The sequence below is a fragment of the Melanerpes formicivorus genome, unplaced genomic scaffold, assembly GCF_026170545.1.
Source record: "Melanerpes formicivorus ecotype bairdi unplaced genomic scaffold, bMelFor1.0.p_v2 SCAF_22, whole genome shotgun sequence".
NCBI classification, from domain to species: domain Eukaryota; kingdom Metazoa; phylum Chordata; class Aves; order Piciformes; family Picidae; genus Melanerpes; species Melanerpes formicivorus.
The window spans coordinates 6,723,337-6,730,859 of record NW_027142374.1 but is presented as its reverse complement, the minus strand read 5'-3'; the positions used below and the strand labels follow the sequence as shown (position 1 = coordinate 6,730,859).

The window sequence follows — 7,523 nt, the reverse complement described above, 5'->3', positions numbered from 1 at the left end:
AATCAGCTGGAGAATTAAAGTTGTAGGTGTTTGGTTTCTTTCCCAGGAGGCTGCTGTTGTTTGATTTTGTGGTTTTACCCACCAAGCTCTGCCAGCTGTATTTGTGGGCTTTGTAACCAGCCCCTTTCCACATCCTGGGAGCACCACAGAGGTGCTCAGGTGCTTAATTAGGGGCTTAATTACACTGAAATATGACCTCATTTCTGTTGATTAACAGTAGCCCAAAATTAAGGCTTTCCTTAAGGAAAACCCTTGCTTAAGGGCAAAAATATTTTGCTTGCCTGCTAGAAATTGATGATGAATTGAGTGAAGTAGTCTGCTAAACTGGACTCAAAATTAGGGACAATCCATCTGTATTAGAATCACATAGTCAGAGAAAGCTTTTGCTTGGAAAAGACCTTTAAGATCATCAGTCTGGTGCTAAACCACAACCAAGCCTACTGACACCACATCTTTGAGAGCTGGCTGACTTCTGGGCATTTTTCAAGTGCCATTTGTTTCAGTTCTGCTGTTTCATGTCTCTGCTGCAGGGATGATGTGGGGTGATGAAAATACAGAGCAATGAAAATGCAGTTCTGGATTAAAAATAACATCCCCGTGGAGCACTTCATTTTAGAGTCATTTTTCACACAAATTTATGGGAAAGGTCTCATTTAATCCATTTCTAGATGGAAGAGGGATTGTATCTCTGTAAACAGGATGTAGCACCATTAATAACACCTTGCAGCTCACTGTCCCTGCATGCATACACTTCTCCAGAAAGTGAAGATCTGATTGCAGATAAGATGGAGTTTATAATGCAGGATAATTAATAATGCTCTACATCATCACCTACCCATTCTTCCTGCCAACCTGCAACAGGCCCAAAAAAATGACAATTAGTAGAGAACATGACACAGAAATATGGCTCCAGCAAAGCACTAACATCTTCCTAAAAGTTATTTATCTCTTAGGAGCAACTGGGAAGAGAACTGCTCCCAACAGGTTTGTGTTCTGAGCCTGTCCTACTGTGACACACACTTGCGTGCTAAATCTGATGTTAGAGCAGGTCTGGGGCTGATGGATGTGCTTCATTTGCAGATGTATGATTGGAGTTGATGATCACAGAATCATACAACTGTTGAAGCTGGAAGAGACTGTTGAGATCATCAAGTCCAACTGCCTGCCTAGAGCTCACAACCAAAACAATTCTATGATTCTGTGTGTCTCAGATGGGCAAGATCTTCTGCTCAATGAGAAGAAATGGCCTCAAGTTGCACCAGGGAAGGTTTAGATTGGATATTTGCAAAAATCTCTTTACTGAAAGAGTGGTGGGGTATTGGACTAGATTGCCCAGAGAAGTGGTGGAGATGTACAAAAAATGTGTAGACATGGCACTTCAGAACATGGGATTCAATGACCTTAGAGGTCTTTTCCAATCAAACCAGTTCTATCATTCTATGACCCTGCCAGCCCAGGTCAGGAGAGTTCCATCCTACCCCAGCCGTTATCTTCAGAGGCAGGACAAAGCTCCTTCCTTGTTGACCCTTTAGACACTCTTTCAACATCACTAACAATCAGACAAGTTGAAATTTTGCTTTTAAGATGGCGATGGCTCACATTTCTCACGCCAGAGATTAGCCAGCACAAAAGCCAGCAAATCCCCCAGCCTATGCCACCAGGTCTGGAGCTTATCACCATCATTTTCTGAGCTTAACCACATATATCCCCAGAAACTTTACTCCTGTTCTCCTCCCTCAGGTGGGTTTTGCACAGGCTCAGAAATGTTTTACCAAGAAACCTTTCATCCTCACTATCTGAGGCAAAAACTCCCTACTTCCCAAAATATTCATGCCAAACAAGTGGTCCCCATCTGCCCTATCATCCCCTCCTTGTGCCACCATGAAACACAGTCATGCTTCTTCAGAGTCACTTACTGTTATTGTCAGCAAATGTTGTGGAAATAATCTTCTGGGGAACTCACTTGCTTTAAGGTGATTTTTTTATTGTTATTGTTTGCCAAGCATCCTTTTCTTTTCCTTTTCTTTTCTTTTCTTTTCTTTTCTTTTCTTTTCTTTTCTTTTCTTTTCTTTTCTTTTCTTTTCTTTTCTTTTCTTTTCCTTTTCTTTTCTTTTCTTTTCTTTTCTTTTCTTTTCTTTTCTTTTCTTTTCTTTTCTTTTCTTTTCTTTTCTTTTTTCTTTTCTTTTCTTTTCTTTTCTTTTTTTCTCTTTTCTTTTCTTTTCTTTTCTTTTCTTTTCTTTTCTTTTCTTTTCTTTTCTTTTCTTTTTTCTCTTTTCTTTTCTTTTCTTTTCTTTTCTTTTCTTTTCTTTTCTTTTCTTTTTTCTCTTTTCTTTTCTTTTCTTTTCTTTTCTTTTCTTTTCTTTTCTTTTCTTTTCTTTTCTTTTCTTTTCTTTTCTTTTCTTTTCTTTTCTTTTCTTTTCTTTTCTTTTCTTTTCTTTTCTTTTCTTTTCTTTTCTTTTCTTTTCTTTTTTCTTTTTTCTTTTCTAGAAAAGCCATCCTTTTGTATCTGTGACAAATTCCCACAACAAAGTTCCTCCCCTGAACTGCTGTGACAGACATCACTGCCCTGACCTTTCTGCTTTTTAAGAAATGGGAAAATCAGAAGAGAAGAAATGAAAAACCTGACAGAAATAGAAAATGATTGTTAATAGTTATCACTGTTTTCCCATCTCATTTTTTCAGCCATGTCTTCTGAGCCTGTTCTACATCTTTGGGATGCTATTTACAGCTGCTCATACTGGTGCTGCTACACCCAGGAACAGCAGCTGCACTTTCCAGCCCTACATTTCTGAGGGGAAGGTGCAGCTGTTGTAGTAGTTATGTGAGGGGTGGTTCCTGGATGCGGTGGTGCTGGAGGAAACAGAATGCTTACCAGCTCCTTTGCCAGCGCTTTTGTATTTAAAGTTGTCTCTGATTTTAGCAGAACAAACCCAATGGACCAGGTGATTCCCGTGGCTGAGTGTCCCCAGCTTGACAGAGTCCAGCTACCTCCTCAGGTTCATGAGCAGGCTCAGCCCCAAGGGTGTTATCCATGATGGTACCTGCATGATCATGGTATTAGAAGCCAGATGCAAAACCAAAACAACAATAACAACAACAACAACAACAAAGAAATTAGTATGTGAGGGGAAAAAAGCTAAAAGGAGCAAAAGAAGAGTGATCAAAGAGTTATCACATGGCAGCTGCCTTCCAAACCAAGATCAAACATCAAAGAGGTCCTTCTGAACAAACACAATTAAGAATGTTGTTGTTTTCTTCTTCTTCTTTTCATTATTTTATTTTTTTCCCCTCAAAATCATCAGTAGTTATCTAATACTGCAGAAGTTGCCTCTTTACTGGTGACAGCTGTCAACCACCCCTGGCTGGGACCTGTGGGGCTGGAGGTGCAGGCAGCATGGGGTGTTGGGCTTTTTTTCCTTTTCTATCTATTTTTATCATGAGGGAGCTATAAAGATCAGAGTTGGGCAGAAATCCTGCCTTTTCAGAGACTATGGAATGAAAAGCACCTCTGGCATTTCAGAAGCAGTGTGGAAAAGCAGAAGTGAGCAGGGAGCGCTGGATATTCAACCACACTCAGACAAATCAGAGGATCATTCAGGCTGGAAAAGATCTCTAGGATCATCAAGTCCAACCATCAACCCAACACCACCATGCAAAGTGACATTATGAACTGTAAATTCCAACTTGATGTGAGGTGGGCATGTTCAGCAGATGGAGACCTGACACATCCTTGTTTCCTGTCTATCCTCCACTCATGACATGTTTAGTTGTTTTCATACAATGCATAGTGTCAGTGAGATGCTGGTTATTGTAATTGGCACCCTACTGCAGCAGGTCAGCTCCAGTGCTGGGATGGATCCAGAGAGCCCTGACTGCACCAATATGATCGTGCCAGGAGCAAGTGGGAGGCTTGTTCTTGCACTCAGATACCAGACAGGCACTGGAGGAATGATCTTTTCTTATTACCATGATCTTTTGCAAAGAGCATTCAGGGTCTAGAGAACAAGTCCTTTGAGGAGCAGCTGAGGGAATAGGAGCTTTTCATTTGGAGGAAAGGAGGCTAGGGGAGATTTTATTTCTCTCAACAACTCCCTGAAGGAAGGTTGGAGCAAGGTGGAGACCGATTTCTTATAAGGAATGAGTGATGAGACAAGAGAAAAAGGACTCCATTTGCACCAGGTTGGACATGATGAAAATTTTTTCCCCAAAAGGGTTGACAAAGCCTGGACCAGGCTGCCCAGGGCAGTGGTGGAGTCCCATCCCTGGAAGGATTTCAAAGCTGTGTAGACATGGTCCTGGGAGACATGGTTTTGTGTTGAACTGGCAGTGCTGGGTTAGTGGTTGGATGTGATGATCTTAAAGGTCTTTTCCAACTTAAATAACTCTATGACTCTAACCAGCTGTCTCCACAGCTGCAGAACCCTGTTTGTGGTCCTGGTGCCTGCACACAGCTGGCACATCTCTCCTCAAGCTCTCTCCATCTCTTCTTTCCTTTTTTTAAATATTGATATTCAGATGTCCATCAAGATAAGAGCCTGATGTTAATTCATGCATCAGCCAGAGCCCCAAAGACAACACCTCACAAGGAGGTTGGGCAAATCCAACTTTTGCTCTCTGTGAGATGGTCAAGGAGGAGCTTTGCCCATTGGTAGATACAACAGGTCCTTGCAAGAAAAGAATGTGGATTTCTTCAGGGAAGATCAAGGAGCATGGAGACCTGGGCAGAGGTAGGATGGGGGGAAATCAGTTTGTTGAAACATGATGATTTGGGTGTGGCAGTGCAAGATGAGGCTGGTGCTTAACAGGGAAATAAAAGAGGGCGTATCATCTTTGGAGAAAAGGGGAGATATCCCAGGAAGAGTTTAAGGATGTTTCTAGGTCATGCAGGAAAAAAAAATTAGAGAGGGAAAAGCCCATTCAGAACTTAGACTGGCCACTGCTGTAAAGGAGAATAAAAAACATTTCTGTAATATACTAATGGCAAAAGAAGAGGCAAGGACAACCTCCACTCTTTTTTGGATGCAGAGGGGAATATGGTAACAAAAGATGAGGAAATGGCAGAGGTATTTAATACCTTCTTTGTCTCAATATTCAATAGTGGGACAGGTTGTCTTCAGAATAAGTGGCCTTCTGAACTGGCAGATGGAGCCAGGGACCAGTATAGTCCCCCTGTAATCCAGGAGGAAGCAGTAAGGGATGTGCTGGATGAGGCATATAGTCCCATGGCCTAGTTGATTGGATAGGGCTGGGTGAGAGGTTGGACTGGATGATCTTGAAGGTTTCTTCCACCTGGCTGATTCTATGAAAATCTCAGTCCAAGCAGGAGATCTGCTGCCATGTCCAACCCCATCAGATGCTCCTTGTTGGAGGAGGAAAAGGCCTGTGATTAGATTGTGCTGTAACCTTCAAGAAAAACTGGTCTTTGATGAAAAAACATGATTAATTGCTGTCTCTCTGGGCAGATCACATTCATCTGAGCGAGGCAGCAGCCAGAGCTGTTTGGTACCCTGCGGGTGGGACAGATGAATCCACAGAGTGGAGCCTGGTAGTCATCTGAAGAAGTTAAAAATCTCTTTTTTGTGTATATATACATAAATACATGGGTATCTTGGGCTTGAAACCCTTCTTCTGCTGTCCAAAGAACACTGTTTTCTATTCAGTGACCCTTTGTGAACCCCCCTGAGCTCTCTCGTGCTCCTGCTCATGCCTTGGTTTGCATGTGATGTGTTCAGGACATTGTGTGATGATGAGGGAAGTTAGTGATGTCCCAAAAAAGGAGGTTTCATTAACAAATGCTTCATCAGTGGCACTTTGGTGACAGCTTTTCCATGGATTGTGGCTGAGTGAAAGCAGGTATAACACACATAGTCCACTCCCTGGACAGTTCTGTGATCAAGAACTTAGAATCACAGAATGATTTGTGTTGGAAGGGACCTCTGGAGATCATTTCATACACATACACCCTACACACACCCCGTAGTCAGCAAGGACATATGCAACTAAAGCAGGTTGCTCACAGCTCCAGACAACCTGACCTGGAATGGTTCCAGGAATAGGGCATCTACCACCTCTCTGGACAACCTAGAACAGGGTCTCACCATACCCATCCTTCTCTCTAGTCTAAATCTCCCTCTTTTAGTTTAAACCACCACCTCTTGTCCTGTCACAACAGACACTGCTGAAAACTCTGTCCCCAGGTTTCTGATCAGTGCCTTGGAGTCCTGAAAGGCCACCAGAATGTCTCCCTGAAACCTTCTCTGGGCTGAACCAACTCCAACTCTCTCACAGTAGAAAGCTTCCAGCCCTCCCATCCTTGCTGTGGACTCCTTTGGCCACACTCCAACAGGTCCATGTCTCTCTTGTGCTGAGAACTCCAGAGCTGGCCCCAGCACTGCAGGTGGGGGCTCAGCAGAGCAGAGAAAAGGGGCAGAATTCCCTCCCTCCACCTGCTGGAATGAAATTTGTTAGCAAACTGTTTCTAATTACAAGTGCTTCCAGGCCCCAGCTGTCCCACACACATGATGCCAGGCTTTGCTGGTGGCTGGCTGGCAACCAGAGATGGAGAGCAACACTTCCACAGCTCAGCTCCTCTTCCCACAGCTCCATCCTGGCCCCGACCTATGGGAAGAGAACAGATTTTCAAGGGGGTTATGATCTCCCACTGCTGGGCACTCAATGCTTCTGATCCTCTTTGAAACACATGCACTTGCTCAGGATATCCCTCAGCCATAAAAACCTGTCAGATCTTTCTGATACCCAGGTACTCAGTTAATAAAGATTGTCTATAAAGTCAGACACCAGACATTGTGGGTTTATTAAGATCTAAGCTCTGCAGTCAGGTTTATTACACCTTTTATAAATTATCTAGCCAAACCTCTTTGTTAGGTCTATAACTACAACACAGCCCACATCTAAATTTATTGTATTTCCATGACAGTGAATTACCTGGTCTGGTGAAGGGGATGGCTCCAACTTTATTTAGTCTGGAGAAAAGGAGGCTTGAAGGGAGATCATCTCACTCTCTACAACTCCTTGGAAAGAGGCTGGAGCCAGGTGGGGGTTGGTCTCTTCTCCCAAGGAACAAGAGATAAGACAAGAGGAAACAGGTTCAAGTTGTACTAGGGGAAGTTTGGGTTTGATATTAGGAAAACTTTCTTTCCCAAAGGGTTGTCAAGGCCTGGAACAGGGTGCCCAGGGCAGCTCCCTTTCCTGGAGGGGTTTAAAAGCCATGTAGATGTGATGCTGAGGCACATGGTTTAGTGATGGTTTAATGGCAGTGCTGGGTTAATGGTTCAACTTTTTGGTCTTAAAGGTCTCTTCCAATGAGAAGGATTCTATGATTGCATGAAATTCAAAACCTTTATCAAACTGAGTACCTTTTAGGGAAGCAATGACATCGCCCAGCAGCTGGTTTGGGAATCATGGTGTAAAACAGTCTCTGGGGGTGTCCAGCACAGCACAGCACCTGTACAGAACCCAACACTGCTCATCTGCAAAGAGAAAAATGCATTGTCTTACAGAGA

The 7,523-nt window shown here is 43.1% G+C and overlaps 1 long non-coding RNA gene across 1 annotated transcript; it reads right to left on the bottom strand.

Moving 5' to 3' along the window:
- Positions 1 to 2,504: 2,504 nt before the first annotated feature.
- Positions 2,505 to 7,060, bottom strand: LOC137448080 (uncharacterized). The gene is made up of 3 exons (XR_010988974.1): positions 6,946 to 7,060; positions 6,487 to 6,618; positions 2,505 to 3,041 (listed from the first exon to the last, which is right to left on the bottom strand). It is a non-coding gene; the product is annotated as an uncharacterized lncRNA (long non-coding RNA).
- Between the last annotated feature and the right edge of the window lie 463 nt (positions 7,061 to 7,523).